Source organism: Diuraphis noxia, unplaced genomic scaffold, assembly GCF_037042655.1.
Source record: "Diuraphis noxia isolate RWA-SAM2 unplaced genomic scaffold, SU_Dnox_SAM2 contig0002, whole genome shotgun sequence".
NCBI classification, from domain to species: domain Eukaryota; kingdom Metazoa; phylum Arthropoda; class Insecta; order Hemiptera; family Aphididae; genus Diuraphis; species Diuraphis noxia.
This window is the reverse complement of record NW_028301712.1, coordinates 65,649,836-65,661,963: the sequence shown is the minus strand read 5'-3', so window position 1 is coordinate 65,661,963 and position 12,128 is coordinate 65,649,836. Positions and strand designations below refer to the sequence as shown.

General features: G+C 30.0%; 1 long non-coding RNA gene across 1 annotated transcript; it reads left to right on the top strand.

The window, feature by feature from the left end:
- Positions 1-8,428: 8,428 nt before the first annotated feature.
- On the top strand, positions 8,429-10,771 carry LOC149058804 (uncharacterized). Its single transcript, XR_016190598.1, has 3 exons — positions 8,429-8,639; positions 10,438-10,534; positions 10,680-10,771. It is a non-coding gene; the product is annotated as an uncharacterized LOC149058804 (long non-coding RNA).
- The last annotated feature ends 1,357 nt before the right edge of the window (positions 10,772-12,128 follow it).

The following is a 12,128-nucleotide window of genomic DNA, read 5'->3' as shown; positions in this document are numbered from 1 at the left end:
ATTTTAAGTGTTCTAAAAACATTTATATTACGAATTTCGGTATTTATATTATACAATAAATATTAGTATAAGAAATTAAAATCAGAAGTTCACTTACAGTGTAAGACTTGAAATGTTCCAATGTATTTATACCTGATACATCGCTACATACAGTTCAGGGTTTTTATCTATATTATAATCGACCGATAATGTCAGCATCAAACTGGCTCGGTCTACCAATCGCTCATCATGATTGTCAACCGATTAAAATCGATGTGAGTCAACAATATATAGTATAATATACCTACCGCGATTAGCGTTCTACCATTTTTTTTAAATTTTTTTTACATTCAACCTTCAACTGTTCAAATGTGTACATATAATACATCCTCTTCATTTCAACAACATTTTAAACTTGAAATGTTTTAAAACATTTTCTTATTTATTTTCTCTAAATTAACTTAACTACCTACATCGAAAAATGGCAAAATATGATCTAATTTTTTTCTAATATACTCAAATATGCATTTATTTGCAATAAAGACAAAATATTCAAAAATAAAATATTCAATGTAACCACTTGTGTTATAAACTTATAAAGTACCTATACTTATACATCACTCACATTTTTATGTGACCTTTTTAAACAAACAAAAATCTATAAGTTCTCAGTCCTTGCAGTTACACAATAAAACGATGGCGATAATTCATGTTGTTGGAATAAATTATCATATTTAACATCCACAATAATTGTGAGAGAGGGAAGCTCTGAGGAGAAGAAATCCTAGCCTTAACCAAAGGCCTTAAATATTAAAAATTAATATTGAATGGAACAATGATTTTTTATATACAGTTTAGAAATCTTATACTTACTTTCGATAGTAAGTAAAATTTTTAGAGAACGTGATTTACAAAACGCTGTTTTTATACTATTATAACAACTGAAGTATGAAGACGATTACTACATTATAATCTATACGAGTATTTATTAAAATATAAGTCATGCAAATAAATATACATATATTTTTTTTTAACTTTTGCTAACGCAATTACAGACGCAATTTACAACAAATAGCAATTAACTAAGCCGGTGACCATGGTTAGTAAATTCATCATTGATTCAATTTCACCGAGAAATATCACAACGAATTCTCTGTAGTATTTATGGGGAAACTATTATTTTCGACGAATGAAAACGTAGCTACATTAGCTTTTATATATGTAAAAATATATCACAAGCCGGGTCGTTGAGCTGTTGCCAACTTTACTGTACACACGCGCAATATAACATTAAACTGAACACAGGTACTTACCTGTAGTGTATACAACTCTAAAAAATATGGATGCGCAGCATTTGCAAAAGGGTTGTGTGCTCGAATATGATACAAATACCATGCGATACCATGATTTTCGTCGTATAATAATTTTATAAGCTCTGTATTAAGGTATATATTGTATAATATGTACCCGTGTATACCACGGCGCATTCAGTCTGTATGGATATGGATTGATACCGAGTGTATACCGCTGCAGTGGTAGACTTGTCTGAGGGGTGCGAGAATTGCAACTCACCCCAGCAATTAATTTTTTCCTGTTTTTATCTACATCCAACACCTCATTTTCCTCTATATCTCTTACTTGTTCACACACTCTCTCCGTAACTGTGTGTAGCGACAGCTAGTACTACTGGATTTAAGTGGCCGACGACAGAAATATATTGTGAAACCCTAAATTACAATTGATTAATTTTATATCATAGGAGTGATTGCTATAATAAAACAAACAAAAAACAAAAACAAATATTTTGTTGTGCCTATAAATAGATAGGTATATGAGAATAAAATAGTAAAACAATTACTGGTAAATGTATACCTAATAATAAATTATAATAACAAAATTACCCGAAAACATTGTGGTTTACTCTTTTTTTTTTTTTTTTGGTTCTTGTAATAAAATCTTATGAGGAAACTTTGAAGAAAATGTTCATTCCTTATGTAGGTATTAAAGATTAAAAATCTTATGCATTACTAACAATTTCCTTACGAGGAAATTTTATCTTTTTACAAAGGTGCCACTTTAATATTTAATACAATAAATTGTTCAAAATACATGTTATAGGACTATATAGGTAGATATACCAAATTAAATTAATTTTAAATGAAAAATAAAACTTTAGGGACTGACTAAGCAGTTTCCAATGAAACATCATCATCATCATTGTACCAATAAATTGCCAACCCTTCTATAGTACTATTGAATAGTCGAATATTACCATGATTATAGATGAACTCAGAATTTGTATAGTAAATAAATAATAAATAATTTTTTTTTTATTATTATTATAAAGTGTTACAGACATACAGGGTCATTAAACTTATTGATAATACAATAGAAAATATAACATATATAATTGGTAAGCGTAAATGATTAATTACAATATTTACAACAAATTACAGTAATTTACAAATATTAATAACTAATAAGTATTTATTGTATAAATCTTACGTAATTATACTAATTTAATAAATTATTTAAAAACGAGACTCATTGACATGGAAAGAATTTTGAATCATTAAACTAAATTTAAATATTGTAATTTATAATATTTTAATAACGTAATCCGGTACGTAGGTACTCGTAGGTGTACACCAAATTAATTATTGGGAGGAAAGGTAAAGTTGTTAATCGTAGGTATCCAATATCTAACTATCCAAGGCTATATATCCCGTAGATAATATAAGATATATATTCTTATATTATCTATGATATATCCAGACAGTATAATATAGTTATTTTTAACTCAAATCAAATTTCATACTTTTTATAATTTAAATTTAATCGTAGAGATATTAAAACCGTTATTATTCAATCCACCCTCTGGCATTCCCGGAAAAATTCTATAGCCAAAATAAATTATTTTTAACCGTATTATGTAAATTTCATCGTATCCGGCCGCCATGCCTCGTGAGTCGTGACTCGTGACGCACGCAGGTCGCAGACCTCGAATCCATCATAATTTTCTGGTCGCAATCAAAGTCTATAATATTAAGTATAAATGTTAAATATATCGTTCGTACACAACGGTTACACGACGTAAGCTATATATAATATTATATCCTACAACGCTGACCTATTTTTAATTCCACTCTGTGTAAAGGTCATTTCGTAGTTACGTAAACGTGTTTCTGCGAGTAACAATTAAAACAATTATACTTAAATCGTTGTACAATTTATGTAAAATATTCGATGATGATAGTTATAAGATTTTAATTATTTTAAATATTGTTAAAATATCATGCAATTTCAGGTTTATTCGATAAAAATGTGTTGCCTGACAAATTGCGGGCAGATGGAGTTTAGCAATGAATCTGCGATGCTCGGATGCGCACATTACCTACATATTATTATATTACTAAAAACCGTATGTGGTAAATTCGTTATTGGTACATAGACCATACACACTTGGCTGGCGTGCAATAGAAATAATAAAAATATTGCTATTATACTATCGTATTTTATTAATTGTTTAAGTGACATATCTCACTGTTGCCGCTGTCGTTGGAAAACAAATTTAATCGTGAAGATCTAACGCGCACGGTTCTTAGCATATTCTAAACCGAAGATATATTATACCAAGGAAAATACCTACATATCGGGCGTAAGACCAATAAAAATAAAATAAAAACAGTGCAGCATAGCAACGAGAGTGCGATTTATTTATATATATTTATACAATTTAACTGTATGTATGTTTATATAGACGTATAATTTTCCTAGGGGTGTTTTTTATGTGTAAGAGTCTTCTATATAAGATTATATTATAGTGAGTCGTTACGGAAAATTGTAAAATTACGTACAACGTATAATGTGATTAAGACACGCAAAATTGTCAAAAACAGTACGTAGGTATATAATGTAATATATAACATGGTGCATGTTCTACATTATATAAGCCAACGTGTAGACAGAAACTATAATATTATAATATAACAAATCGAATGTTAAGTGTTGAATCGATCATAATAATAATAATATGTCAATATAGAACGTTAATATCGTTGAGACTCCAAAAAAATGTACACTTCATATATGTTTCGAACAAAAAATGTTTTATATTTTGGTTCATCGTGTAACAAAAAAGTTTCGGTGAAGTATGATAGCGCGCGTTTTACCTTTTTGGGCATACGATTGCGCGTGGTGCCGGAATAACAAAGAACATGCTTTTGAATATTCAAAAGCGTACGATTGCGCATGAAATTGGTTGCGACATTGCCAACTTATTATTAAAATATAAATAATTTATTATACTATAAAAAAATAACAGATGCTTTATATTCACACTCAGTCTACCTCATAAGCAAAAAAATATTCAATAAAAAAATAGTTATAATAAAATAGTATAAAATATTCGAATACATATCGAAAAAATATATTCATTAAAAAAATCGTTATAATAAAATGATTTATATAAAATAATTTAAATTTTAAAGCCCTGATACCTATTTCCAATTATGCCAAAATACTCAAGTAAGTTTTCTGGTGTTTTATTTTTTAAATATTCTTCGTATTGTTTACTCATAAATTCAATTTTCTTTAGTTCTTCCTTTGATTTTAGCTTGATTATTCCTTTGGAAATGGTTGATAATTTAGTGACGGTTTCTGCCTGAGTTTCCATAAGGGTACTTATAGGTACTATAAGTTATAACAACAAATGTCGGTGGATGAGCACTATTAAACTGGGCGTTATATGTTCTATGGAAACTTTCAGCCCCTACAACACGAACACAACTGACATTAAAAACTGACCAGTAAATACGTATATAGACATACAATGCGAGATCATAATTTAGATATATTCGTACATGTATGGGAATTTACAATAAAGATAAAATATTCAATATAAAAGTATGATCTAAAATATAATTACCTACTTCTTAGTGATGGAAAGTTTGTCTGGTATCGGCAATAATAAGTAATAAATAACGTCCAGATAGTCACATTCGGAATCTAGCCGAATATTTACCGTGAACCTATAATCTGTATATTTGGCAACGTTGCTGAGAAGCAAAAATAATTTAGCACGCGCAATCGTACACCTAAAAAGGTACCGTTAAGAACTGCGCGCAATCGTATTGTAGCCAAAAATTTGAGTAACAGTTTAATTCAAAAACTCGTTTCAAATTAAACAACATTTTTATGGGACACGTTCAGTTTAACATTGCATACTATTGAGTATTGATATTAAAAGGTTCGGTTCGTAGCCATAATTCTGAGTTTGACCCACCCCTAATTATTATGTTAAAAAGAAAGTTTGTATTTAATTCTCATATTTTCAATAATTTATAACGTTTAGAGTTCAGAGTTTTAAACGACAAAGTAAAATATTGATGAACAAACCTAATAATATATAGGTATATAATATCAAACAGAATACAGATAAATACGAAACATGGTTCTAACGATGTGCTAACATGAAATAACTATTAAACGGTGTAATTGGTGCTCTGAAGGAAACTCGGCAACGGAATAAAAAAAATAAGGTTTTGATAAGTACAAAAAAACCTTTGACATAGTGAGTATAATATATTTTCGGTGCCGTAACTCATAACAGTTTTATAAAACCTATATTAATTTTGTCGAGGTGCCCATTCGTTGCCGCAAAAGAGGTGGATTATAATATTGTTATAACGACAGCAATGTAATAATAATAATCACACTGTTCACTACGAAGACATTAGTCTCTCGAGGTGGCGACGGGAGACACTATGAGGTATTTAATTTTTTTCAGAAATCACCACCATCGTCTTCAAATTACCAAAGGGGTCGTCGCCCTTGGAATAGAGTTCTGAATTCTGATGCATAATATAATACTTATACGATATATATGACGTTGTATGAGTTAGATCAAAATAGGAAATTCTGGCATAAATATTAAATTATGGTTGTTTTAAAACTACATATTATACTATGCTCGAGTGATTATCCTCTGCCAAGAATCCTGTCGGAAAAACGACTTTTGTGTATATTTATAAAAAATTAATTTGATACGATTTTTATAATAAATTTGGTATACTGGGTGATTAATTAAACGTTATAGGTATTACACTTGTACACGCATTCTAGCCGTATATGTTATTATAATATAATATAGGTACCTACTATGAATGTTTTATTTATTATGTTCATTGTGTAGTGAACCGTGAATTCACACTTATATTATAATGTAATTATAAACTGTATAGAAATATGTACATAATATATTTTCGTTTGTTGTGAGCTGAAGATTTGTTTGTGTATACCTCTATGCCTCCGTTATTTTGGCGCTAACTTTTAATAATATTTACGAAAATTTTTTTCTAAATAGTAATAAACATGGCTTACATCCGCGAATTCATATACGAATATACGACATCGCTGTATAGAACTGTACACGACCCGTACGCTGCACCGAGTGTGTTTATGTACACAATCGTATTTTATACAAAATATATATATATATGATATACATAGTGCGCATTGTGCACCGGATGTATACAACCGTGCGCTATATCTTACCATTTACCAAGTACTATCTATATAACGCACAATAATAATATGATATCGATCCAAAACGAAAACGCGTAACATAATATATATGTATATGCACCGTAAAAGCCGTATACCGAAATCGCCGCGAACGGGCGAGAAGAACGGAGAGAAATGGTAAACGCGTAACACACACACACCCACATATTTATGTGAGTGTAGACCGCGCATTTACACTGCATTGGGAGTATACACACACACACACACACACACACACACATATATATATATATATATAAATGTGAAAGATTCTAGGGGTGTGAGGTTTGGGGGAAGGAAACCGGTGCGGACGGGCGGGGACGGGCAACTGTCACTGGGTCAAAATTTATGGTACGTACGCCCCAGCTGCCTGGGTATCCCGGCCAGGGGTCCCTATGCTGCCGCTGCATAACGCGCGGTGGTGTGTGTGTGCAGCGTGGAGCGCGTGTGCGACCGCGCCGCCGTCGACCCAAAACCAGTGTTATGTGACAAAACAAACACACACGCACACATAATGTTGTTATTATATAATATTTTTGTGCCGATGACTGCTGCTACTGTTATAAAGTCACTTACAAAATATTCGCATATGATAGGTATATGTACCTATATTATTATTTTAATAGATAAACGGGTCGGTATATAGGTATTTACTGAACGAATAATAATAATAATAATGTGCCTCCTAGGACAAGCGTAGATGACATTTGCGACCAGCCATGATGCATGATCAGATAATATTATTATTTTTATATAACGTATTGTACTGCTTTTACCATTTTACCTTAATGTCGACGCACAGTTGTGGAATAGTTGTGATTCGATACATACATTTTATCGAAAAACTTTGTACACAGAAAATGTGTTCGTTAGCAACTCTTATCGTGATTAATGATTTACCTTTGTAAATAAACCTACATTATTTATCTAGCTTATTGTTCATAGGTAGTGAACGTAATGTCTTAAACAAAAAATGTTAGGCTTTCACTGATACAAAATGGCATATCAATATATAATAGCTTAATTTATTAATACACTAGCTGATGTATCTTAAGCATATTTCCCATAGATTTAGGAACCTCAATCCTCTTTCCGATCTATTTTCCACTCTGAACTGTACAAAATCGAAAATATCATCCCAGTCCGTTGTTTTTAGACCGGAATACGGGTTAGTATAGGGTGATTTTTATATACGCAACAAAAGGACATCGCGATATCGTTATATACTGATATCAAATATATTAATTACGCTTGTGCACACTCGTCCTCACTATACAGCTGTAATAATACAATACATAATACGTACATAATATACATATACATTATAAAATCTATAATATCATATATCATTTTAAATTATATGTATAAATAATAACGACCGTCCATTAACATTAACCTGCGTCCTGCGCGCGTGCAAGATAAATGGGTTATCATATTTGGGAATAATAACTATTACTATTATTATTTCACCACTTTATAGCAGTTTATAATATTGTTTGCGTATCTACCTAAATAAATCATATCGACGATACTTGCCTGCTATACCAAATTTCCGAACGTCACGCGATGTCTTAAAAATTTATTCGAACTGCAAGCTGTTGATCAGGATTATTAGTAACGTTGTTACTTCTAAGGTAGATATATAAGATTTATATTATATATCTTACAATATTAAAATCCGTGATGGCGTCACGCGTCACGGATATGGAGAACGGACAGATGAATAAATTATTATCGTACACAGTGATCGAAATATTACACTCGTCACGATTGTCCGTCTATCAACTGGTTCTGCAGTATGCCTACATATTAAATTAAAATTAAACGATCTACAGTGATGAAGTTTTTGTCGTCAACGTCAGTTTATACCGTCGTGTCCGGCTCGGCGACTCCATTAACGTCTACGATGACGCCGCGGCCGTTTTTAAGCGTCGACGCTCAATTAGCAATAATATAGTTTATTATATTATGTATAGTATTGTTTCTATGAATTGTAATATTGCAAATTTTATCCATATATTATGTACGGTGAGTATAAATTCGACTATATACAGTAACTACGGTTCTTCACTGCTGCAGGGTTCAAGTTGCTATAGGTAAGTGTCACTCATGTATTATATACCTAGTCATATCGAAAAAGTTCTATACTCTTCATGTTCATATTCCATGAATCGTGGATTTTTTTCTTCATCATATTTACACATAATAACATTTACCATATTGTCGATAAATTTATATTTTATGGACGAATTAGACAATACATAATAAATTGAAAATTGAAAATAACGGTCAACATTCTCGATGCCATATGATATTCATATAGGTAGGTATTATAAATATCATATTCAAATAAAATACGATATTACAAAAATATAATGCAGTGAAGAAACTTCAATATCTGACCGAAACTAAGATATTAAAATGGCCTTTAGGCCAACCTAACCAATGAAGGAGTTGTAGCATTGAAACATTTTTCAGAAATTTGCATGCATACAATTAAAAACTTTTGTAATAAAAAAGGCGCTATCTTTTTACGCAAAATGCCCAAAATTGTAAGTACCAGAAGTACCTATATTTCTAACCTATCTCTAAACTGATTTAGCCTTTCCTTCACCCATTATACCTATGTGTCAGGATCCGGATACGACCACATTATAATATCTTCTCCCTCTTACACTAAAACTGATAATACAATTTTGAATTATGATATTATAAATATATCAAGCGTAATATTAAACTTACTGATTTTCAAATTTTATTCATGAGGAGAAAATCGAGATGACATATTTACGAAAATTCCGCTCAAATAAATTAATATTGCCGTCATGCACTCGTGCACGAGTGCAATCTACTGTATACACTGTATTGTGCATGACGCCGATCGGTTCAATGGTTGCGTTTGATAAACAAAAAAAAAAAACAGTTCTTCGTGCCTTATCACTAAATTGTAATACACAGTCATCCTCACGAGCGTGGTTAGAGAACCCATAACATTATATTTGGTTATTACAAGACTTAGCACAAAATATATTATAAATATGCATCGAATCATATTTTATTTTATTTTAAAAAATACATGCAAAAAATCTTAAAAACTATCAATACATTTTAAATAACGTATTAATAATTATTGTAATTTAAATCCTAGCTTTATATATGAATCCATATTAATCATTTATTATTAAAAATTCATTAGTACTTTTTTCATTTTTTTTTTTTTTTTTTATTGGTCTAAAGTCTATTAAGTATTAACACTATGGCCATTATAATTTTGTGGTGGGGGGATATGGTTGGGTTTGAGTAACACATGTGTTCTGTGTGTGAAGGACGAAGAATCATCGCTATAAATCCGGGTGGTCACCCATCCAGGAACTAGTGACGCCGGTCGATGCTTGACCTCAGCACACTGCGGCTAACCATTAAATCACCAAAGGCCCCATAACTCAAAAATATGATTATTATTAAAACAATTTATCATATTTTATGTATTTTATGTAATATGTTATAATATGTTTGTTTAAAAAAACTTTAAAACGTAGATATACTAAACAGATATTTTAACAAGAAAAAAGTGCATCCTTACACCATACATGCATATTTTTGATGAATTATATAAAAAAAAAATCTCCACATGATTATTCATTATAGTTTATGATTTATATCAACTTGGACATAAGGAATTCGTAGTTCATGTTAGTTTTTCATTTGCGTGCTATTGAATTATTTAGTTCTCGCATACAGCGTTTCAATTAACAAACACGATGATGAGTCGCAATTTATTTATTCGGAGACGTCGTCGCCGGTCTCGGTCAATTGTGTTTCGTTTAAAATGTTCAGTAGATACTAATTACAACATACATTGTATAATATTTAATATTTGTTTCGGGTTTTCAGCTGTCTGCTCGTTCAATAACGACGCGCATCGCTTGGATGTCATCTAATATAAATCGAAGTATAATATTCATAAACACAGTGATTCTAACACTTAGACGTAGGTACACTATTATTAGAGAATTACCGATGATACGTTATTATCATAATATACATTTAGGGTGATTTTTTTTTTACCACGAATTACTCGTTATTTCAAAAAGGATAAATGCTTAGGAAAATTGTGTTTTTTTACATGGTTTCAGGTCTGTACAAGTCCTGGTCGAAAAAAATGTATTGACAGAAAAATAGCATTGAGTATGATGCATCACCTCTACCTGAAATTTCAGTATTTGTATTATTAGATATATGACTATATTTATTATATTATTTTGATATGGGCTATGATTTTTGAAAAAGTAAAACAGCTAAATAATCAGTTTATAATATAGTATAGCCGCATACATTAGAATGCCTAAATTATTTACACAAGCATACTGCACTAAAACATAGGATTAGACTATAAATGCACATAATGGGACATGTCAATATTTGTCATAAATAACACATTGGCGTAGTATATATTGATGTCGAGCAGTTAATTGATTTAATTCGAACACATTCAATAAAGTATAGATAGGTTAGTTGATACATTTTTAACTATTGTAGGTATATAGTTAGGTACCTAATGTCAATAATAACCACAAATTTTCTATAAATAAGAAAATTATTATAAGAAGCTTATAATTTTTATTTATTTTATTCATTTGAATACAATTAATTAAAATGGATTTTTAATAACAGTAAAGTATAAACTTTTTAAAATATTATGCATATAATTAATATCATTTTTTTTACAAAATAAATATATTTGAGAATATTATAAATACATTAGAAATTAAGTTTATATTGCGTAGTTTATTCAGTAGTTCTATAAATACGATATTGATTATAATTTATAACTAATGTAAGAAAATTTTTTTTTAAATTGTAAGTTCTATAGTGGTAAATTTCTAGTGTTATTACTACAATAATCGTTTTTAATATTATCCTTAGTAATATTATTATTTATAATTGAAATTAAATAAAAATACAAAAGCTCACTAATAATTCAATAATCCTTTTTTTTTTTATTATGAAAAAGCCTCCTTGGTAACGTGACCATTGGCTTGTTTTTACACGATAATGATAATTTAAATTAAATTGTACAATTAAATACCTTTCAAAAATAAAATTATATTTTAGATGGATTCTTCGTCAGGGCCCAGTACGTCGTGAAGGTGTTCCGGTATGTTGTATTTTTGTTGGCCCCTTTTGTGTCTCTGCATTCGGTATTTCGGTAATAATATGTTTGATTGTAGTTGTAATTCCACATGTAAGGCATATTTTTGGTAGTTCTTTTTCATAAGGTGGCCATCACAGTTAAATTATATTCCACCAGGAAAATAATAAAGATTTTTAATTCAGAGCTATATATAGTATTATAATGTTCGATAATAATATAGAATCAATTCAGAAATTTTTTAGTATGTTTCCAACGTCCAATTCCTTAAAATTATTTAAAAATAAAATATCGATTCAATGCTATTATACAATAAAGTAAACCATATTATATTTTAGTACTTTATGCGACGTATTATTATTCTATAATCGATGTTGAGTAATTACTAATTACTTATTACTATAAGGTTAAATGAAACATAATACTTCTAATT